The sequence below is a fragment of the Glandiceps talaboti genome, chromosome 17, assembly GCF_964340395.1.
Source record: "Glandiceps talaboti chromosome 17, keGlaTala1.1, whole genome shotgun sequence".
Taxonomy (NCBI): domain Eukaryota; kingdom Metazoa; phylum Hemichordata; class Enteropneusta; family Spengelidae; genus Glandiceps; species Glandiceps talaboti.
In genome coordinates this window covers 16077022-16102242 of record NC_135565.1, presented here as the reverse complement: position 1 = coordinate 16102242, position 25221 = coordinate 16077022, and the positions used below count along the sequence as shown (strand labels likewise).

At 35.7% G+C, this 25221-nt stretch overlaps 1 long non-coding RNA gene across 1 annotated transcript in view; it reads left to right on the top strand.

Annotated features, from left to right (window-relative positions):
* Window positions 1-25007, top strand: part of LOC144448365 (uncharacterized) — a 74120-nt gene extending 49113 nt beyond the window's left edge. The window contains exons 3-4 of the long non-coding RNA XR_013482093.1: window positions 18796-18872; window positions 21905-25007. This is a non-coding gene — a long non-coding RNA (uncharacterized LOC144448365). The remainder of the gene's footprint in view (window positions 1-18795; window positions 18873-21904) is intronic.
* Window positions 25008-25221: the final 214 nt, after the last annotated feature.

The following is a 25221-nucleotide window of genomic DNA, read 5'->3' as shown; positions in this document are numbered from 1 at the left end:
TTTTCACACCTACATTTTGATTCTACACTGGAATAGGCCCTTAATGCCCTCATTTCATTGATAGATTACAATGCCTTCAACCTGTAAGTATGAATAGGACATTTTGAGGTCATCAAACTACTACAAGACGACATCAGGGTCAACCTCGTTATATCAACTGGTTCAATTATAAGGTGACAGCTTAGAACGTGATTGATTAGTGCAGTAGATAGAATGAAGTAAGATTTACAATGGAAAGATAGAAAATTGTCTTGTAAGATTATAATCTATGTTCTCACACTACCACCACCTTAATTCCTTTCATGATAAAGGTCTCTCTATTTTTTTTTTTTTTGGTTTCTCGGTGTAAATCCTCATAACAATTCATCACTGTCGTGACCTCAGTCTAACCTTCACCTGGAGGCACATGCCAAAATCTATTCAATCTGAATAAGAATTCAAAATGCTTCAATATCTTAGCTTGCTTTGGACGCCAATAAATATACGCCCATGTATACATTGTATCTTTGTCTTATAAGAAGTATTGTAGTAATTGGAACACAGCAGTTGGACAGTATACTGACAATACTATTTAAATCTATTCACAAATAAGACTGTTACTAGACCAAGGTCATAAAATATCATGTAAGTCAACTATTATGGGTTGACCAGTCAGTTCTATAAGGAAGTGTATGTGTACATGTTGGTGATACTTTTACTTTATGTTGTATACTTTTAATTGTCTTAGAAATGACAATTATTAAAGTCAGGTGGAAATAATGAACCGATATTATGAAACTCCTGAATGTCAGTGATAGTCAATGTTTTTCACACAGATAGGCTGTCTTGGCGTGTTGCCATCCTGCTATCATTGATGAAGTGATTTTTCCTGATCTGGCTAAAGAGGGCGCCAATTATTTTATTTTTTTGTTAGATCTATGAAAGATTGGGTCTGTTATGAGTAGTCTTGGTCCTGACAGGGACCTTATTACGTAGTACAATCCCAGTCTAGTCAATCCCCTTGCTCAAGGCGTTAAATGTGGTTCAAGAGAGATTGGAGAAAATTGAGCCAATGGATTGTTTCTATGAGAAATGTAGATATAAAAATAGCCATTGTAATCTCTTCCTCAATTATTGGCGACGTCACTGTCACAAACTATATAGTCCAGTAGGGATTATGTTTTAAGTACCACAGAACAAGTCAGATGATAACAATCTCTACAGATACGTAATTTGTTATAATTATTGTTGAGGACATTACTCAGCAGGAAGTCAGTTATTAGTTGTACTGTATTTTAGCCTTATTTCACTTTGTGGTTGTTGGTATTATAGAGTTTAAATGACCTCTGTGTCTGGTAACTAAATGTCAAACGTGCATGTTGTACGACTGAAATCGGATTTTGTGTGTGTGCAAAATCTTTCTACACTGTGCTAAGTTGTGGTTTCTAAAAATGATAGCCAAATTTTGTTGTTGCGAGTCAAAATGATAAATGCTGGCATTTCTTGTGAGTCACCTCATAGTAAATGATAAGGAGACCACCAAATTTTGGTGCGTCACTAGTACTAGTAGTAGTAATTGTGTGTGTCAAATAGGCTTACAGGGCAGACTTGTCACCACATAGTAAGAGATAGGGGAACACCAAATTTTGGTAGGTCACTAGAAATTGTGTGCGTCAGTAGTGCATCAAATTGGCTTAGACGGCACACTGCTACAGGCCCTTGGTTTACTGACAGCAACAATTACAATGTAAAAATAGGCTATAAGATGTCATTGTGTACTGTGGTGATTGTATGCTCCCTGGGGAGTTGAAAATGTTATATAACTTATAAGGTTATTGTGTCTCTATAGGTCCATGCCAGGGGTAATAATTGGGCAGTGCTATCTTTAAAGTTTAATCATGACATTGCCTGCCGAAGGAGCTCCATAAATCTGTTCTATTACTATTATACTATACACAAGCCCAGTTATTATCTTTGAATAGAAACTATGGATTATTTATTTTGGTTCTACTTCATGAGAACTGGTGTATATGTCCCAGGTTCTGCAATGTTCGAAACATGAGTGAAAATGTTACGATCACCATTATTTTTGCCAATTTTTCATAAATTATACTTGAGGTATAATTATATTACTCCCAATATTTTCCTTCACTCAAGCGGAAAATACTCATGGCCTAAGGTTTTTGTCACTACAAGTCTAGTCACTCATAATGACAAGGCCCCTTAGGTCACTCATATTTTCCTTGGCTGAAGAAAGAAAAATATTGGGAAATAATATCTATTAGTATTGATAATTTATAATATTTAAAATTTTAATTTTTGTGTGAAATAAATGCAGATTTGTCTGTCTTTCTGGTGTACAGGTTTTGAAAGAATGTCTAGAAGTGAAAAGTTGAACACACTTTTTGTTTATGTACATGTATGTTGCCAAGTATGTAATGTGAATACTTGGCAATAATGTAGGTTTAGTGAAGCCATGACGTAGTTAATTTGATGTAGCAGGTGGACTGTTTTCAAAAAGTAGGCTGTACAATCAATTGATAATTATAGATCTTTAATGGATCTAGGTGGTTAAGTTGTCTTTAAATGTAGCAAGTCATAATAACCTGTTTGTGGGTTGTCGGTGTCCGAGTGGTTAAACCACTTGCCTCTTACCACTGTGGTCGGGGTTCAAACCCATTCAGGGTTATCAGTGGCCAAGTGGTTAAACCACTTGCACTTGCCTCTTACCACTGAGGTCGTGGTTTGAACCCATTCAGGGTTGTTTTGTGAGCTCTGTTTTGATATCAGCCATCATTTGTTTTTTGCTATCTCTACCCTGTATCAGACACAGTTTAGTGCAATATATTTTTACATCATTCATATAGCTTGTTATTGCTAGTTCTGCTGTGTGTCATACACAATTTATTTCAGTTATATTTTCACATCATTCATAACTTATTATTGCTAGTTTTACATGATTGTGTGTTTTATATCAATCATTATTTTTTTGTTCACTCAGAATATTTGATATAGCCAAACTTGTTTTTGATTATTCAATATCATAGCTTATATTTGACAGCTATATTTGAAGTCATTTAAACTCTGTTATTGCTAGCAATATTTGATGTCAGACATTACTTTGTTTTACTAGCTGTATTATATATCAGCAAGCTTTTGCTCATGTGTGTTTGATATCAGCCACAATTTGGTATTTGAAATTACCCCTATCTGTAATTGATTAGCTGTATTCAATATCAACTGTATCCTGTGTTTGCTGGCTGTACATGTGTCGTGGATATCGGCCACAACTTGGTATTGTTAGCTTTATTTGAAATTACCCCTATTTGTTCTTGACCAGTTCTATTCAATATCAATCATATCGTGTGTTTGCTAGCTGTACATGTGTAATCGATATCGCCCACAACTTGGTATTGCTAGCAGTATTTGAAATTACCCCTATTTGTTTTTCTCAGCTGTATTCGATATCAAACATTTGTTAAGTTATAGTACCTGTATGTTTCTCAATTTTTTGCCATTTTTGTGTACGCTTTGTGCTTTGTTTGTGTTTTTTTGTGGTTTATATAAAAGTATGACCCGTTTGAAATGTTTTTATTATTATAGGACTTGTACAAACGTGTTATCATCTAACGATGTAGTTAAGTTATATATCCATCTGATAATTGATGTGAATTTTGTCTTAGGAATAGTTCCATGTTTGTACATGTTAAGTTAAAATAAAAAACAAGTATAATCCAGGGTATGAACTGGTCATACTTTGGCAAGTCAGTATTTTGTTAAAGCCCAATGTTTTAGTTCCATGTTCTCATATTAATGCTATCTTATCAGCAGAAATATAAGGATTAGATGGAATCATTCTTCAGCTGAAGACAAACTTTTCTTAAAGCTCTTCCAGACAAATTTTTCTTGTGCAAATATTAAAGGTCCATTTTGAAAAAGGGTTAGGTGTGAAAAACAGTTGACCCACAAAGATATAGAAAAAGTTGACCCAGAACAAAATAATAATCCTATGTAATCCTCATGGCTCCACTGATAAGATACATGTAACAATAATGTGAGAACCTGGGATTGAAAGCTTGGCCTTTAAGTCAAATCGGAGACTGATGCGAACCTTCAAAGGTTGGTTAGTAGGTAAAATCTATCAGGTATTTCACTACCAGGGTTCCAAACATACACATAAAAAATATTAAATAAGAACAAATATTTAAAATCACTTCAATAACTCAGCTCGAGTTGGACAGGACCCCAAAATTTATATCTGTAATTTGGGAAGAGGTATTTGAACAATTAGGAATACAACATTTGGACGGTATGTTTAAATTACTATTTGATTTAAATTTATTCAAAGATGGCACCTGATACCTTTCACCTGTGTCATATTGAGGTCATGAAAGTCAACCATTTGGTGCATAAAAATCACTTTGTTCTATGCTTATATGAATGAGGTTACTACATTTGTTTATAATTGTTAAAAGTTATAATAAAAATACTTCAAAAATGTGTAAAATTATATCATCTGTGGAACGGAAACATCTAATACTGTGTAAATGCATAAATTGGCATAATAATTGTGTATATTTTGTTTTCATAAAATAGTATGTTGAGTACATAAATTGACTTTTTGTGTACAGAATTGATTATTTTGATATTTAGAATAGATTGTTCGTCATGTCTGTTATCGGAAAGCTGTGTGCTTTCTAATAAATGATGGAACATTATGTTTTTAGTCAAAATAATAAAAAAAAAATTCTTGTTTGTCTGTGCCCCATATTAAGGGATGAAGGTACAGCATACATGTACCTCTTAATGTTTGATGAATTCTTTGCCATCTGGAGTATATCAAATATCTTTAGCCAAACTATTTAATAATTAGTTTTCTTCTGAATGACCACATACAACAGAAATATCGAAGGGTCACCGAAAGACTATCTGTAACATACACATTTTATGTTCCCCACGAACAATCTAGAGAGGTAACAGGCTTCCACAGACCACTCATTATAAATACAAACAATACCACACTCCTGGCTACAAGCGAGCACTGTATGTGTACACACGTCACCACTCGGAACCATGCAAGCAGACTCAAATTCTTACTAGTTTCAATTTGTATATGTCAAAATTTGAGCATGCAATGTGATGGCATTAAATAGCTTGTTTGTTCCAAGGACGTTGTGTGTGTGTCTGTGTATCAGTTGGGGTGGATGGTATTGTTTATATATTTGTAATGAGTGGGCAGTCGGAAGCCTGTTTCTTATCTATCTAAATTGTTCTTGGGGAACATAAAATGTATATGATATACACAGTCTTTCGGCGACCTATCAATATTTCTACTGTAGGAAGGATTAGAGCTAGAGGCATAATAAATTCTGAATTGATTCACTTTGCAATGTTTGCCATCTGGAAATTGTTTGTCCTCTAATAAAAGATGAAAAACCATTTTTTTTTTTTTTTTTATAGTCAAAGTACTTCATTTAGCAATTAGTTTTCTTCTGCATGACCACATATACTATGTTCGGACTACAAGTGTGAGTTTTACTCTGAGGTGACATAAAGTAGTAAAACTAATAAGCTGGATTTGAGACTCCACTCACACTGAATTGTTGTACCTGACACAGATCACATACCAAAGTCACCCATTGTTAGCATGGCCTTCATTTGTTCCAATCATTTAGCAGCAACCCTGGAACCCTCCTTATCTAGGAAACTACATACACTTACGTAATCAAAATGGAATTTTGTGTCTGACACAAAGGAAAAGTCGACTCTAAACCCCCCATTGTACCTGACCTAAACTTAACCTGACTCAGAGTCTACATTAAGTTACTGTTCATATTTGTTTCTTTTATGTTAGGTAAGACTAGAGTTGACTCAACTGACTAAAGTGAGAACCCCCTAATAGAGATAGGGGCCTAGCAATTCTGCTGGGATGTAGTGTGCCATGTTTGCCATCTAGAATCTGTTTTCCCTCCAATAATAAATGTTTTTAGTCGAAGTATTTCATTTAGCAATTGCTGTCTTTTGAGTTGCCACATAGAGATAGGGGGTATAGCAAATGCTGAATGAATTCAGTGTGCCATGTTTGCCATTGGAAACCCGGCACTGTGTCCTATTGAACACCAAAAAATGTGTTTTCAGTCAAACTTTCAAAGTAATGCATTTTCTTGTGAGTGACCATACATGCATAGTGAGGGATATGAGGGTAATAGACAATTTTGGAGCATCACTTGAAATTATTTTGAGTCTGTGGCATGTCAAATCAACTTAGAGGGCACACTGCTGGTAGTAAAGTGTGTTTTGTAGTTACCTCTATATCATGTAAGATAGGTTGCAAGGTAAGGGCATAAACTTCAAAGTAAATTACATTCTTAGCACCATCAAATCAATATTGACAACTTTACATTAACATATAAAATTGTTTGTTTTATTAAGTAATGTCATAACTTTGATACGCATAAAATTCTTAAGGTCATCAAAACAATATTGAAAACTTTTAATGTTTAGAATTCTTTGTTTTTACCAAGGTAATGTCATAAACTTTAAAACAAGTAAAATTCTTAGTTCCATGAAAGCAAGGCAAATAACTTTGTATTAGTTCATTAAATGCTTAATACTAAGAAATGTCATACAATGTATTAATACAAAGAGTAACACTGAAGTAAAGCACTTTCTCTATGTGCTACACTCATTTATAGCATTCATATCAAGTGTAAAAGTATACTGTTTCAATTGGTTTATTTACAGGCCTAGCATGTGGCCTTTGTAATGCGGTCAATTAGCAAATGAAAGAGTATACTTGTACACTTGATATGGATATGATGACTGACTGTGGTATATACAGAAAACACTTTACTTTGTGTTATGGGTTGTACAATTCTTTGTTTTATCAAGGCAAAGTCATAAACTTTGAGAGAACTAAAATTCTTAGCTCCAAAGCAAGGCAGCAACTTTGTATTAGATCATTTGATAAGCATACTTTGTTGTGTCAAGGTAATGCCATATATTTTACGATGCATTAAACATTCTCAGCTCCATCAACTCAAATGGCCAACTTTTATCTTGTAAAGAATTCTTCAAGGCAGTTCATAAATTTGAACTGTAGAAAACTTTGTTTTACATAGTCCCTTTTGTCATTTATAATATATTAACTTTGTTGTTCCAACAATTAGAAGAAAGTCAATTGAAATGCAACAACTGTGTCATCTATCACAATCTTTGTTTTATCAAGGTAATAGTGATAACTTTATGTTTTATAAAATTGTTTATTGTATGAAGGTGATGATGTATACAACTCTTTGTTTTGTTTATAGTTATTCATGTCAGAGGTAGTGCATACTATATTTGTCATTTTGTCAAAGTAATAGCATACATTTTATCATTACTAAAAATTCCTTTGTGCTATCAAGTCAATAACCTTAGCGTTACAATATGTGGAATTCTTTGTTCTATCCACCGCCTCAATGATGACAACTTTGTAATGTGTGAGATTCTTCAAAATTACATTTTATAAGAACGGAAGCGATGAATGACGGTAAATCATTGACCATTCTAACCGAGATCTCAAACACTCCCACAACACATTAAGTATTCTTAAAAGCTCTTCTATTCAACGTATGGAGTCTGCCACATAATAGGAAATTTAATGTATTTTTCTTATTTCATATAAATATTGTAGTAGTTCTGAGGCCAACAATGGGCTATTGCAATCCATTACTGGGACTGTACATGTAGAAATGATATTATGTATATGCATTCTATTAATGTATTCAGGTGTATCTTAACATTGAATATAAAATTCTCTCACTTCAGAAATCTATATTATATGAATTATATGATTATTTATATCTCACTCATAATACAATTTATTCCTGAATTTAAAGTTTTAATGAATGAATGAATGGTATTACAAAGCTTGAGCGTTCAAAGGGAAACAAATTGAACAATTTCAAAAGGTGGACCGACTACAAGAATTTCATACTATTGACATCCAAGCTAGGGAGTCAGGGCTAGCATTAGGTTAGGGAGAGGAATAGGACTAGACCCCTAACCTACACCTGATACGTATCATTGACTTGGAGTTTGCATTACACTGCCATATGCTTGCCTCATTTACAAGTTCATGTTCTGAACCTCAGTTTTAGTATTTTTTTTATCAGATTCCGACAGATGGAATCTCCCTTCCCCTGAGTTCACTATTATTATCAGCTTCTTACGCGGTATTAATTCCAATTGAAATTTATGTCTATTTGTCTTGTGCTTTCTCTACCTACATATATTATATCCAGTGCTTGACATTGTAGATGCTCTTAGTACTGAGATCTTGAATTATTCAGAATGAACTCAACTGTTTGGAGGACAGCTCTGAATTGTACACATGTTCTTTTTTATTCAGATATAAACCCATAGAGTAGGTATTATAGGAATGCTGGACTTGTTAAACTTGTCAGCTTTGAATACATGTATGTATGCTTGCCTCTTGGTCTCAAACTGGCACCTGCAAAAAGTGTTACATATCTGTTAGCATATAGTATGACAGAACCCCATGACGTGTGAGTGAAAGTGTGGCATACTCGGAGTATTTGCATGAGTGCTTGCATTGTACTTTGTGACAGTACGTTCACACGAGCTTAGTGAGTGAAAGTGCAGCAGAAACCACTGCAAGCATGAATGCAAATACCCCTGAGTACCCACACTGGAACTCACAAGGCATTGGGTTCTTTTGTTATTACATGTACACATGTTTCTCCGAAACAACAAATTTCCACAAAAATGAAAATATGCAATCGCACGCTGTTATGTAGAATGAACGGTCACATACTCACGTGTATCATTTGCATGCAGGTATGTAGTAATGTTTTCGGTATTGCACTGCAGTGCGAATACCACTTAGTATGAGCACACAGGTGCAAGTAATTTCTGACACATATGTAATTAGATGGAGCCCCTTGTGAAAAATCTGGGAGAAAATAATGACTAGCCATACATTGCACATATAAAGTTATACATTGTATATTTTGAAGTATAAATGGAAACATACAGGTCTAACCACTTGAAGTTGAAATATTAAAGGAATGCTGCATGAACTTGCCAACTCCAGTTCAACATGATGGTGGTCTATTTAAAAATAAAACGTCTCAAGCCTTAATGGTCTGATAATTACCTTGAATTGAGTTTCATTTCAAGGAATCTAGAGTATTTGACATAAGATCTATGTCACAGTACTTTAACACGTAATTGTTGTCAAGTTTTTCACAATAATACATAGTGGCAAGTTCATAGCATTCTGAGAATACTCTAGCTTATTTCAGTATGTCTCCATTTATACTTAATAATATAACTTTGTTTATATAATTTTAATGTACAGGCAGTAACAATCTTATTAAAATCCGATGTAGTGTACATGTTGAGATTTCTTTTTGGCTGTTACATTTACTGTTGTTTGTTCTTTTGTGAGCAATTGTTACATTTATCTATTTATTTATTTATTTGTTTATTTATTTATTTATTTAATATTTATTTATTTATTTCCAAGGGTGACCTATGGGACGAATCACATTTACAGGCTCCCAATCCATTTGCATACATCTGACACAATCTCATACTTACGAGTAGCCAACCAGAATCCTTCTTACAATATAACATTCAACATTCGAAATTAAAGAAAGAGAACCACCAAACAATAACGATAACGTGTTGTCTGCACTCTGTGCTCATGCTCTTTTTGAACTGAGTGCTCAGAAGTCCTCTACCTGCATGTTTTGGCACATTACGCATTTCATAATGGTTGAATGAATTCACTCAGTGCTCTCATCTGGCTTGGGAAAACCTATGGTATTGTGTCAGATGTATGTAACAAGCACTCACAAAAGAACAAATGACAGTGAATGTAACAGCCAAAAAGAAATCGTGACGTGTACACTACATCGGATTTTAATCAGATTGAGACAGCAACAGCCTCGAGACAATGTCAAGAAAAAATGTAAACAGTATGACTGCATTTCTACATAACAGCAAACAGCCTTGAGACAATGTCAAGAACAAAAATGTAAACTGTGACTACATTGCAATATATATCGTAAGTTATGGTGTGTGCCAGTGTGGTGCTTGTTATCTGATATCAAACTATTAAGAACTATGTTATGAGAGTGATTGAGTTGTATGTGGTAATGGTATGTTTCACAAACTGATATACTAGTACATTCTTTACCCACTGATTAATTTCTAGAGATACCATTTTTCGCCCCAGCAATTCTGCAATGATGAAAATTTCTATCAAAAAGGTCTTAGGCATACACAAAAAAATTCCAAAATTATCACCTGTGTATCCAACCCATAGCTGTTTAAAGTTTGTGATTGCTTCCTGGAAGGTGTATGTAATTCTATCCTGTCCTGTCCTGTCCTATCCTGTCCTGTCTGTCTGACTATGTCTGTCCATCCGTCTGTCTGTCTATCTATCTACCTGTCTGTCTGTCCACCCATACATAATGATAACTAGATATGCTGATACATCATGTGACATATCATAATTGACATGAACCCATAACTTTTCCCAATCACATCTGACTCTGACATATCTTGGGACTGAAATGTCACAAATACCACGGCAATTGTTGATGCATGGTGAGAAATACTAGAAGCTATCATGTGGTAAGCTTTCACGACTAAAAATATATCCTACAGCTGAAAATTTTGCAAACAGAATTGCTATGAAAAGCACATGGAGAGAGAGATCTTTCCCCGTTTAACATAATTTGCAGCATCGTTTTCTATCAAATTTTTGTATGCTTTCATTTTCATGACAAAGCTGTGACTGAAATGAAAAGTGATGCAAATAGAATCAAAGTTTGCAAAGGTTGAAAACAGATCAGTTAGTGTGCCAACAGGAACAGGTCAGGTTATGTATAGTATTTATATTACAATAACATGTTACCTGGAGTATTACTATTACTGTATTAGTGCATGACATCTCTACATGTATATAGGCTACCAGTGTTATACAAAGGACTTGTATACGATAAAATAAGACACAGCTGTCTCCCTTACCATCAGGATGGCACCATCCTATACATGTATTTGTTGAATGTTCACTTTAATTTGCCATCAGCTGGGCATTGTCTGATACAAAACACAACATATAGTGGTAAAACGTTGTCCTATGACCTGTACTAGCTTTGGTAGTCAAGTTTCTATTCTACTGTTACAAGAATTGCTTTCCTACTGTTCAGCATTGGGGTAGCTCAGTTCTAATGCTATGCTGGTACTACTACTACTACTACTACTACTACTACTACTACTACTACTACTACTACTACTACTACTACTACTACTACAGTCTGACCAGTGTGTGTGTGTGTGTGTGTGTGTGTGTGTGTGTGTCTTTGTGTGTGTCTTTGTGTGTGTCTGTGTGCAAGTGGAAGTGCACCAGTCCTACATTAACACCAAACCACCTCAATGCTAACACCACTCTAGCATGTCTCATCAAAATTTGTTAGTAAGATTCTTTGGCTGCACCAGACTGATGTTGTTACCAGGCTAACCCTATTGTATGTTATCATTAAGTTAACATTCACATGGGTTAGCTCAGTGCTAATGTATGACCAAGCTTTCACTGACATCTCACTAGCATGTGTTATCAAGTGGAAGGGTTAACGTCTGCACCAGCCTGATGTTAATACCAAGCTAACCTCACATTAACAGTAGGCTAGCTCAGTGCTAACACCAGGCTTTCATGATCAGCATACTAGAGCATGTGTTAGCAAGTGGAAGGGATAATGTGTGCACCAGGGTTAGGTTACATCATCCCTTGATGTTTTTCAAAGACGCAAATAAAGTAATGAGCATGTCTCTCTGAATGTAAGAACCAATGTTGTAAACAAGTCACATATAAAGTTACAATGACCTGGCAATAAATCACATATTTTCTATTCATATGTATACAACTTGGTTAGAATTATGAATTATGTCCTGATGTGAGACAAAAAAATTCTTACTGATATAGCTGTGGTATTTTATTACGTATCACTACAAAAAAGTAATGTATCTGTTTTATGCAGCCCTCTCTAAGACGTAGTGATTCTAATATTGAATTATGTAATGATGCATTTATACACTGCACTGTACCGGTAGTACACCATACTCATTGTTTAAAATAAACTTAAAATTTGGATTTTTTTTCTGGAGTTATTCAGATTTTGTCCCTGTTGTCTGTAATTTGCAAAGCATTTCATGTTGACATTATGAATATATGCAAAATTGACCATTCGACTTGGACAGCAACCATTAAATTTATAAGTTTAAACCCTTTTTTAAAAAAAGTAAATAAATTTTTTAATGAGATTTTTATGAGGTTTTTTTATCCATGCATGGGTGTCATCATATTGCTAAACATATTCATCCAAGAACTGTTAATTATATTCCTAAAATGACCATGACATCATACATGACTATTTCATCCAAACCTATATATATATACATGTGTATGTAGATGTGCTGTGATATTACATGACATGGTAGCTGTGTTTTACTAATTATTACCACCTGTTTAAAACAAAAGTATTGAAATTTGGTAATATGAATATATTAAAATGTATGTTAATTGTTAAACATGTTTATGTTGACATTTTTTGCATAAAAGTGGTCATTTTATTCTGACTTACTCTATTGATTTGCATAACCATAGTTGGGTTTCTTTTGATATTAACTCCTCTTTTTGTAAATTTACTGACATGTTTCTGTTTTATAGATGTTTAATTTCATGTTGATAATGTCATTTTGTCAAACATGTTCATGTTAGAGCTGGTCATTTTATGCATAAGTGACCACACATCTGTTCCATGCAGACATACATTATGTACTATAATTGAATTATGTAAAATAGCTTAATATATTTTTCTTCCTTTTTACCCCTTGTTTAAAACAAACAAAAGAAAGCAATGACATGTTTATGGAGATGATCAGTTTTATCTCCATAATGTGACCATGTTCATTCATGTAATAACTCTTATTATTGTTTGTTAAAATATTTTCCTTATTTTCCCCATATTTTTAGTTATAACTATATGTCATACAATTTGTGATGGCTACCCGTCTGTTTTTGCAAGAGTCGCCTCTCTCTTTGTGTGTTGGCTGCCCCTCTTTTTGGTATGAATGTCTTGATAGGATTCTATTCCATGTCATCAGCGTCATCAATTTGATGTCACTCTATCACCTCTCTGCGGGGTCACCATTTTACCTAACATGTTCATGTAATAATAACTGTAGTGATGACAGTTACACAACTGTTTCACCCAACTTTCATGTGCTGTGCAAATGTATTTGACCAATTTTTACCATGTGTCAAAACCAAAAAGTACTAGATTGTTTATGGCGATGTTCAATTTTATGTCCATGATGTTATCATTCTGCCAAAAGTTGTTTCAGCCAATTGCATTTGTAATGACCAAAAGTTACATGTACACTGTAATATATCTTACCTCTTTTTGCCTCTTGTCTGAAACAAAACTGTCAAACTTTTTACGATTATGTTTAGTTTTATAACTATCATGCTATCATTTTACCAAACATGTTCATGCAAGAAGCATTAATTATATTCGTAAATGACAGCTGTTACACTCAGACCTACTTTTAGATTACATTTTAAATGACAAATGGATTTTGCCTATTTCTGTTCTGCCATTGCAAAACTTTCCAAGTGTTAACAGTCATGTTTGATAGCCTGATTAAGTGTTCATCTGACACTGTCAATGTTATTCAGCACTAACATTCACATTGCCATACTAAGGAACGATCACATAATGTCAATAAACGAACTTTGTTAGTTTAGGGGGGAGGGGGTCTGGTGTCATTGCGATTTCTGAGCTTCATTTTCGCACTTCTAACCAAATTTATGTCACCTATTGCTAGCCCAGTGTTGTTCATTTGCTAGCCCTGTGATGCCCATTTGTAGCCAAGTATTGCCCATTAGACACCTGGTTAGCTAATTATTAGCTAGTCTGGTGTCTTCCATTTTCTAGCCTTGTCACCCATTGGCTAGCCATGTGTCACATGATGTTAACACTGGGCTACCCTGATATACATTGTAAAAAGGGATGGTACAGGCCCTTCCGTTTGCAACTGTACATATTGGCAGTGGTAATATGCTAGTCTGAAAGTGATTTGTTAGCGACATCGAAGTTCAAAGCAAGTGTTAGTGCTGAGCTAGACTAGTGCTAGTCCAGTCAGTAAATTATTCTTGAGGTGTTTAAGTTCAAGCCCTGTGCCAGCACTGAGATAGCCCAGGGCTAGTCCTGTCAGATCTTGAGATACATACTGTAATGATTAGAGCTTCCTGTATTTGCAAATATGTCCATGCCTGAATTGCTAACTGTATTCAGCAATAGCTATCAGGCAGTAATACAAACTTAGTCATGAATTACAATGAGATTTTATCTTATCAGTGTCGGCATTATTAGAAAACAAACACTATAAACTTAATCAATGGATGAGTTCATTTTTATAGTTATTTTGTTATCAACATGGGACATAACAATGAGTGGTCATGACTCAGTGTTGTAACAACACCATGGTCATGAGGTAAACATTTTGTTTGTCTTATATGACGATGTGGTTGAAGGACATGTTCAGTTGCATGACTGTTGATTTCGGTGTTACTTTATTAATACTAGTGGCCATGTTCCCAGTATCAAATTGACAATCACACAGACACACCTGTGATAGTTTTAGTTATTTGACAAGAACTTGAAAAATAACATTCAAATGTTTTTTATCATCCGTATTAAAACAAAAAGACATTCAGTGTCGATTGGTATTACAGATTTGTTGTTATATTGCAGTACGTAATTTCTGTGCGTGGTCTGCTTGTCAATGGCCAGAGTAACAATCAGGTAGTCTTGCCTACTGATTAGGTTAATTCTATTATTAGTGCTAATATTAAAAGAAAACAAAACACAATATACTTTGTTGATGGGCGGGATGGTTTGTGGTGATGTGCTTGTATGGGTCGTTCATGGTATGTGGTGATGTGCTAGTATGGGTTGTTCATGGTTGAGTGGTTAGCTTGTACTCCTCTTACTACTGCAGCCTGGGTTTGAACCTGCTCAACACCAGCGTGGCTTGGTTTGATATGAAATTAACCAGATCTGTGCGTTGATACTCAATTTGACCCTACCAAACAACACAGGTTATCCCTGGGTACTCCAGCTTAACACTAGGATGCACAAAATGTTGACCGCATTTAAATTTCTGAATTTGATTTGGATGAATAAAAATTATGTAATTCTTTTCAATATGAACATGGCCTGGTACACGAACACTTTAAAAATATTCACTTAACATGATGTTAGTAGAAAGAGACACAATAGAAGTATAGCAATAGAGACGCAATAGAGTAAATAAAATAAATTTTATGGTACCCAAGAAATTTTCTGTTTTCAATCCCAATTCCCGATGTGAGCTATGACAAGTTGCTATGATATTCATGAAGTCAAACGCAATCCTGACTAGTAATTAAATTTGAACCACTGTATGTTATTTTAGTTTTCATATTGAATATCACCTATATGAAAAACAAAATACTGCAGACAGTAAATGCAATTTATCAGTGTAAATCTTTGTTGCTATTTTATAGTTATCTCATTTGTACTTGTGTATTTTATAATCTGAGCAGGAGTCACAATTTTCTACAGCCATAGTAAATAGCTTTTACAACCATTATACAGGGAGGTTATATTACTCATCTCATCTCTTCAATAACTGTAGCTGTAGCCTCATGTCATTACAATAACCAAGTGCTTGCAATGTTTGTGACGTTTTTTTTGGAAAAAAAGAAGTGTGTATTCCTTTTTGATGGGTGTTGTCCATTTTACAATTTTTTATATACTAATCCTTTCACAAAGGGCTGGGGATGGGATGGGATGGGGTGGAGGGGGGTTATTTGTTTGTATATACATAACTACGGTATTTTAAACTACATTTATACAAGTTGGGAAAACAGGACTAAATAGTGTACCTTCTAATGGAAGACCATTTTTTTGTTGTGGATCAAACTACTAAAACTTGGTTTCCTTTGGGGTCACCACATATTAAGGGATGGGGAATACCAAATTCCAGGAGCATGTCAAACAATGAAATTTCCTAAATTTGGCTTATCACATGTACTCTTATGTCACTGTGTGACAAGAATCACAATGAGAGAGTATGGTGTTTATAAGAGTCACATAGCCGTCACAACATCAGTCATGTCAATGTGTGACAAGAATAACAATTAGAGGGTATGGTGTTTGTAACAGTCACATAGCCATCACATAGTCAGTCATGTCATTATGTGACAAGAATAACAATTAGAGGGTATGGTGTTTGTAACAGTCACATAGCCATCACAGTCAGTCATGTCATTATGTGACAAGAATAATAATAAGAGGGTATGGTGTTTGTAACAGTCACATAGCCATCACTTAGTCAGTCATGTCATTATGTGACAAGAATAACAATAAGAGGTTATGTCACTGGAGACATTTCAGACATCTGTATGCATGCATAGAGTATAACACAAGGGACTTTTACTAATGCTGAGCTATTACTAGAACACAGCTGTTTGTCTGTATTTCACCATGGCATCATGTATGTATCATCTGTATTGAAATATTATATAATACAATACAATGTGCAGGTAGCCAGTACATTTTAGATAGTAATATCGAAACTCATATTATGTACATGTAATTAATTGAATGTGGAAAAACATGTATCATTTAATAGTAGAGTTTTGTACTAACTACTCTGAGTATTATATTGACTGATTACGATTGAAATATTATATATGTATGATTTATATCATTTTGGTTGCCTGATGATGCTCTCTGTACTAATTGAAAGCCAGCCTGAGTTTTTGGAAACCTTTCATGTTTTAACTTTTATTGAGATCATCTAGTTTCCATTTGTATATGATGTATTATACACACATAATATGTTGATAGTGTGGTAGTGTACATTCTGAATCTGCCAGCTTTATCATTTATTGTACATGTATGTGTGTGTGTGTGTGTGTGTATGTTTATGCATGTGCATTCATGTGTGTGCGTATGTAAACATGTTCATTTGTATGCATGTGTGTCCATATGCTGTGGCACGGTATGTCATGTTTATATTGATATTATTAGCCTTCAGGATAAAACCTTGCACATCTTTTTATTTTAATTATAATGTGTTGGCCACTAATTGTATTCCATCTTGAAAATTTGATATATAGCCACAGTAAGCTGGCTGCTGTTTTTTGATTGCCCTCTATCCATTTATCATTCAAAATATACATAATGAATGCATACATGCATTGTGTATGATTGTAACTATCAATGTGGCAGGAACTACATGTAAAGGTGTCCAGCTTGACAGTTGTCCGGTGTGGAGTGTCAAGTCACACAATTTGGCAGCATGAATGACCTTTGAACGCTAAAGTCCTGTCACTTTGTGCTAAGTCTTGTGCTGTTGACAACAGTGAACCTGCCTTTAACTGCTTGTTAATACATCTGGTGAACTGAGGCTCAGTAGTGGTATGGATGTGTACATGTGTATGTTTGTAAAATGACTTAAAGTCAAATACCAGTGGACAAAATTCCTTGGTATTTGGTGAGGATATTACTTAGGGTGTCTAGTTGATAAAATATTCAAATCAAATTGATTATACTTTAGATGTGTGCTTTTGATTTTGTATGTAAATGTAATATTTGGTCAAAAAATCAAACTCAGAAGTATTGAGTGAACTAGACTGAAATGTTGTGGGGGTGTTCCTGGGGATGTGTAGATGAAGAATTGTTCAAATTGTAACAAATTAGCTGAATGCCTTGCTTTCATGCTAGTGTAGTGACGAGGTTACATCTCCTATTGTGTGAGCTATAGTCATGTCCTAACTAAATACTAAATACGTTAATGACTCGCAAGTTGCTGGAAAGCCTGCAGATGTCTTGAATGTATATTTTGTAGATTTAGTGTGAAATGTTTGTAGTAAGAGTAGCAGGTGGTCACATTGATACATCAACTGAAATTAATGCTGTAAGTAATTAGTACAACATTTCATTTCCCACTGTCCATCTTGCTGTATGACACCTTATGAAGTGTAAGAAGTTAACTGGGAACACATTAGGAATATTTAATGTCCCATTTTCCTGTGTTGATCTATGCAGTTCACATCACGTGGTCACATGTTAGCCCATCTATATGCGTATTTCACCTGTTCACATGCTAGCCCTTGTTGTTCTTTATGCATTATTCACATGTTCATTTGTTTGCCCTTGTTGTTTTATGTGCATAATTCACCTGTTCACATGTTTGCCCTTGTTGTTTTATGTGCATAATTCACCTGTTCACCTGTTCGCCCTTGTTGTCCAATATGCATAATTCACCTGTTCACCTGTTCGCCCTTGTTGTTCAATATGCATAATTCACCTGTTCACCTGTTAGCCCTTGTTGTTCTATATGCATAATTCACCTGTTCACCTGTTCGCCCTTCTATATGTATTATATACCTATCAACATATTAGCCCTTGTTGTTTTATATGCACAATTCACCAGTTCACATGCTAGCCCTTGTTGTTTTGTAAACCTGTTCACATGCAATAATTTGATTGGTACCAGTGAGTGCTGGTCAGCCTAGGGAGAACCCCGAAGTGGTAAGATCTTGTAAGAATAAAATGTATTTATTTAGTACATGGCATTTGATGGGTTTGCTGAACAGTGCTGGTTAGCATAGGGAGAACGGTGATGCACATATAAGAGTATTTTGCAAGAATGAAATTTAATACATAGTATATGATGTCATTACAGGTGATTGTATCTCTGGACATTAACCATACTGGGTATGCGTGACTTTGAAAGATAGCTGGATATCAACAAATCTCAAGGTAACGTTTCTAATTCTGTGAATTTCTTTCCTGAATCCGGCCAAAAGTTGTAATTAGAATTTCTACTAGAACACTTAACTTTTCCCAATGATGTCTGCTCAGAACTCTTTGCTGTTGTTTGGTGATCTTAACAATTTTCACATTTTGGCTTCAATAAATATTGGGGGGGGGGGGGGGGGGCATTTTAGTTCTCACCCTTCAAAAATGATTTTACTTAATGAATCTGTTTTGTACCCCTATATGCAAATATTTCTAAAAAATGTCAAATTGAAAAATGGAAGAAACTGATTTGAAATTGGTTGTGCTTTCTGAAACATTGGCCAATTTAGTTAGAAGCAATGGGAGTGGGGGTGGGGGGGGGGGGGGTGGGGGGTGGTGATCTGACGCCTAACTAAAAGGAGTTAGTTTTTACCCTACATTGAACTATTGATCTCTACCCTTAGATATACATGTACAGTCTGTTGTACATTTTGAAGTCCTGTGAACTCTAAACAGAGGAGGCTCGCTTCATATTGTTAGGATGTGGGGTATTACAGGACATTGTCATTGCTAAAGTTTGTCAGATTACAATGTGTCAAGAATTTTGAATAAGTGCACAACCTTGCTAAATGAGGAGTTATAAATTTTTCCTAAATTCTGGGTCATATATGTGCAACTTTGCAATGTTGTCCAAATGCCAAACACATTTGTATTAAAGATAATTTGGTTAGGAAAGGTTAGCGACTGAAGAAATTGAATTTCTAATGTCTGTCAAAGAGGGCAGTATTTGGTACAAACACATATAGTATGCTGTTAACATTACAATATGCTCTGCAATAGTCTCACCAATAGTATTGACCCACATTTAAAGGTATATGTAGTATTTTGGTAGAGGATGTGATTCAAAGATTAAAAATTGTCCTAGTATAACTTTCTGGGATTTGCTGAATCCAACCTCATACCATAGGGAGTTTGCTATTATAGGGCTCAGATGCGAGTATGTGCACACACCACATGCATACACATATGCATGCAGACCCACATGTACACATGCACACACATGCATACACATTCACCCAGGATCAAGCATACTCTCCTTTGTTCAGGCTTTACAATCAGAAATTAAAACTTATAATTTGAATATGGAATCCCAGTCAGATTTGTAAGGAAGTTTTTGAGTAGATTTTTGCCCTGAACACTGCCAAACATAGAGTCATGATTTCTTGATATTATACATGTACGTATGTACGTACGTACGTACGTACGTACGTATGTACGTACGTACATACGTACATACGTATGTATGTAGGGTAGCTAAAGAATATCAGGGTGGTTTGTGGTGACTAGTAGAGTAGATGCTTTGGCCAGGAGGGCCTAACATCTTTGTCATGTGATGTATGTGTTTACCTACAGGTTTCATATGTTCTCTCACCTGACAGGTACAAATCCAAATGCTGTATAGTGTCTTTTGTTCATATGTCTATGCGATTTCAATGTAAAAGACTGCATTTGAGAATTCAATCAAAATGTTTGACTATGTGAGTTTTGAATTTCAGAGACTCTCTATTTTGAGATGCCAAAGTTTGTGTCATTGAGATTTTAACATCAGAGACCATGTGGTATGTGGGAGGGGTGGGGAGTAGGGGTGGGGTGGGGTGGGGAACCAGAGTTTGCTATTGAGATACGAATTTCAACGAGAAGCCATAACTCATAAGTGTGAGATGTGAATTCCAGAGACTGTACAATGTATATGTGTGGTGACAAACCAAAGTTTGGCACTGTATATGAGATGTGAATTGTAGAAATTATGTCTATGTATATGTAAGAAGCTGGAGTTTCACATTGTGAGATTTGAATTTCACAGACAATGTATGAGAAGCCAGGGGATATAGTCTTATGTGAGAGATTATGATATGTATGAAGCCAAACAATTTATTGGTATGAGATTCCAAGTCATAAGAAATGTTACTGTGTGTGCAGAATTGATTTTGATCGGGTTTGAGAAACTAAACTGGGTTTGACATTGCCTATTAGGTTTTCAAGTTTGAAAAAGCCCATCAAAGTTTACAACATGTGTGTGAGATCAACTATTTGGGGCGAGTGATGAAGTCACGGCAGTCTCACCCCTTGCAGCTTTGCTGCTCGGGGTGCACTTCATGCACCTTACATAGGATCATGCAAGTCAGGAAGTCTGGCAGCGAGAGAGTTTGTCTTTGTCTGTGAGATTTCAATGTGTTGGTCTAAGATTATATTTTGAGACTCCCAACAAATCTGTACTTTTAGTAGGATCAACTCAAGAGATAGTAACATCATGTATGATTTTTCAGAACGTGAGACTACAAGATACCAAAGAGTTTGACATGATTCCAAACAACGAATCTTTCCAATGGTTTCATTGAAGAGTTGAAAAAAAAACTTTTCTTTTCTTTCTTGTTTAGAAATAGAATTACTAACATGAATGCACATGATTTGCCCCTAAAATTTGCCTGTCACCCATACTATACCAATAAATGTGTACTTCTCTCAGCCACTAATAATTCTGTTTTTTTGTTTGTCTCTTTTTTCTGAGGTCTTCATCTCACAAGTATTAGTATACCTAGCACACACCTGATTAATTCCATCTAACGGCTGTCTATGGCTCTTCTGACACTGTCTTCCTCTCAACTCACCTCTGACCTTTGACCCCCTACCAGGTCACAGGTCACCTTTCCAACTGACTGGAGCAACAAATAATGACAGTTATGAGTATAGTAGTTCCTTATACGGTGTTTTAGTGTCCTGTGTATTGCTTGTAGTGACAGAGTGAAACCTGTACTTGTAACTTTGGATGCTGTCAGCTGCAGTCCTTCGCTTGTGTTTCAATTAATTCGTTAAAGATAACATTCAGTAATATGATATGAAACTGATAGAGAAAACCATCGCTGTTGATTGTGTTACTAGTGTGTAAAATGCGTGTGTGTGCATGCAACGTACTAACTGTGTTTGGTTTGGCAGCCCTTTATTCAGAGACATTGACTGATTCAAGGTATCTTTTCTTCTTGTTTCCCTAGCAGTAAGAGTATAAGAAATGCCAGCACAACTGATTATTGTGAGAAGATGGTTGCGATGACAGCAGGTGAAAGAAGTGCCTTGGGGTTTGGTGATGTCCATGGGTTGACATGAATATGTGAATGCCAGAGATGTGATTTGATGTGAAATCTGTCAGTGCCAGAGATGTGATGTGGAATCTATAGATGCCAGAGATGTGATGTGGAATCTATAGATGCCATAGATGTGATGTGAAATCTGTCAGTGCCAGAGATGTGATATGGAATCTATCAATGCCAGAGATGTGATATGGAATCTATCGATGCCATAGCTGTGATGTGGAATCTATAGATGCCAGAGATGTTGTGTGGAATCTATCAATGTGAGAGATGTGGTGTGGAATCTATCGATGCCATAGATGTGATGTGGAATCTATCGATGCCATAGATGTGATGTGGAATCTATCGATGCCATAGATGTGATGTGGAATCTATCGATGCCATAGATGTGATGTGGAATCTATCGATGCCATAGATGTGATGTGGAATCTATCAATGCCAGAGATGTGAGATGAAGTGGTTGATAGCAGAGCAGAGACCTGATGTGGTATCCATTGATTGAGAGATGTAATTTCTGGTATTTGATTTCAAAGAAAATCCTAAAGTAGTTGATGTCAGAGCATGATTTCAGAGGCATGATTTCAGAGACGAACTCCAGAAGTGGTTGATGCAAGAGGCATAATATGATGGTTCCATTGATTTCAGAGGCATGATTTCAGAGACGGACTCCTGAAGTGGTTGATGCGAGAGGCATAATATGATGGTTCTGTTGATTTCAGAGACAAACTCCTGAAGTGGTTGATGTGACAGACGTAGTGTAGGATCAGTTGATGTTCAAGACACAACATGACAATGTATGGATATCATAGGTGTGCACTTGTGGTCATTCCAGTCGGTAACTGTGTGATGTATAACCTGGATGTCCAGAGGTGTTCAGTTGGGTGGATGGATGGTAACATTGCAGATGTGATATACCACAATACTTTGTCATGTGACCTTGACAGAGAAGTTAACAATGCAGACTTTTTAAGATGGTAGTTTGCTACACTAAAGGAAATTGTAGCTGGAACAATTCACTTGGCTAAATCTGACAAACAAGCCTAGAAGTTAACTTCGAGCCCAGTTCAGAACTAAAGATGCGAGAATGATCAAGTATCCATGTAATTTGAAGGGACAGTGACCAGAGTCACTCACCATACTTCAACAGCTGTATGACTACATAGGACTCCAGAATGATATGTACATAGTATAATACCAAATACAGTAAAGCTTTGCCTTGATGTACATAACCTAACAGTATATATTGATACTATTACACATAACTGCTATAATAACTTTTACCTGCATATATTGCTTCACAGTATTTCTTGATGTTACATAACTTTGCTGTAAGGATTGTGCTCGGCTATGCAAACCGTGGTTGCATACAGTAGATGTTACTGACTGGGAACTTTGAAGGGTGTATCTCAGATCTCAAGTATGCTGTGCTGAACTTATAACATGCTTTACAACTTGAAATATTACAGTCTAACTTCCTCTGAAGATCTTCTTGAAAAGATACAAGAAAATCTGTGTGGGATTGAGTAGAGCCTGGAACTACGACTCCAGTTAACTAATGCAGTGTGAAACAACTTCTTGCTATGCAACATGTAAGCCATGTGATGTCACCATATAGATTTCTATTTCGCAATGCTTCTATTTTGCCCTGGTAACCTGACTGTGTGATGACGCTATATTATTTCACAGCGGGTAATGTGGTCATTTGGTATCGCCATATTATTCTTTAATATTACTGTGACAGTTCGTAACCACAGATTAACACAGAAGAGAAACTCATTTCTGCTGTTCATATGATATAGCCAGGTCTTCATGTGATATACTGATGTCTTCATGCGATATACTGATGTCTTCATGCGATATGTCCATTTGTTTGTGGTACACAGTGAGGTCTCCATGAGATATAATAGTAATGTCTTCATATGATATAGCCATGCATTCATAGAATACAGTCATCTCCAGACTATATAGCCACATTACCAGATGATATAGCCACATCTCCAGATGATATAGACTCATCTCTAGATGATATAGCCACATCTCCAGATGATAGACTTGTCTCTAGATGATATAGCCACATTGCCAGACAATATAGACACATCTGTAGACAGTATAGACACATCTTCATATGATATGACTACGTCTTCCGTTACAACCAGTCACTAAGTCCTAGATGCTGCACTTAATAGGTACATTTACAAAACCTACCCAGAGACATTCAGAAAAAGCTCATAAACTGCAAGTGATATATATACTGAAGTGAGACAGTTTTAATGTTAATGCAGTGGAAGATGACTCTGGCTTTTGTCACAACGAAATACAATGCTAGCGACTGCCATATGTGTATCTTGATTGGAACATAACTCTAGAGACCGCCACGTGTTAAACTTGCATGGAATACTGCCCTCACAGTCAACGTGTGAAACTTGCATGGAATACTGCCCTCGCAGTTAACGTGTGAATCTGTCAAGGAATACAACTTTAGCAACCACCACGCATGAAACTCTCATGGAATACAACGCTAAAAACCATCACATGTACAACTCACACAGAATAAAATGCTAGTGACCATCGCATGAAATTCAGATGGAATACAACTCTACCAATTGCTACATGTGAAACTCACATTGAGTACAGGTCTAGCGATTATTACGTTAAACTCGTATGGAATACAACGCTAGTAATGGTGCATTCCATGCGTGAATGGATGCAAATTGGAATGTTGGTCACATGTGACACTCACATGGAATACAGGTAGCGGTAATTGCATCACTTTTGTATGGAATACAAGTGTAGCAGTTGGTGATTTGTATGGAATGTAAATTAAGTGGTGGTTCTATTTAATATTGGGATAATATACAAAACTAGCCGTTGTTTGCATGTAACAGTTACAAAATACAACTAGCAGATGTAACATTTCACATTTGAAGGGGTGCAACTCTAGCGATGGCTTTAGTCTGATGCTTGTATAGAAAATGCAAGCAGCTGTCGTAGTATGACACGTGTATGGACTACAACTCATTTCATGGAATAGGACAAGCCGTTGATTTGATATGATCCGTTTGTATTGGAAAATGCTAGTGTTGTATTACTGTGATACATGTATGGAATACAACTCTAGAGGTTTCCGTAGTCTAACGCTTGTATGGAGAATACTAGCAGTTGGTGTAGGTAGCATGACACCTGCTTGGAACACAGCTCTGGCAGTTCTCGAATGTGACATTTGT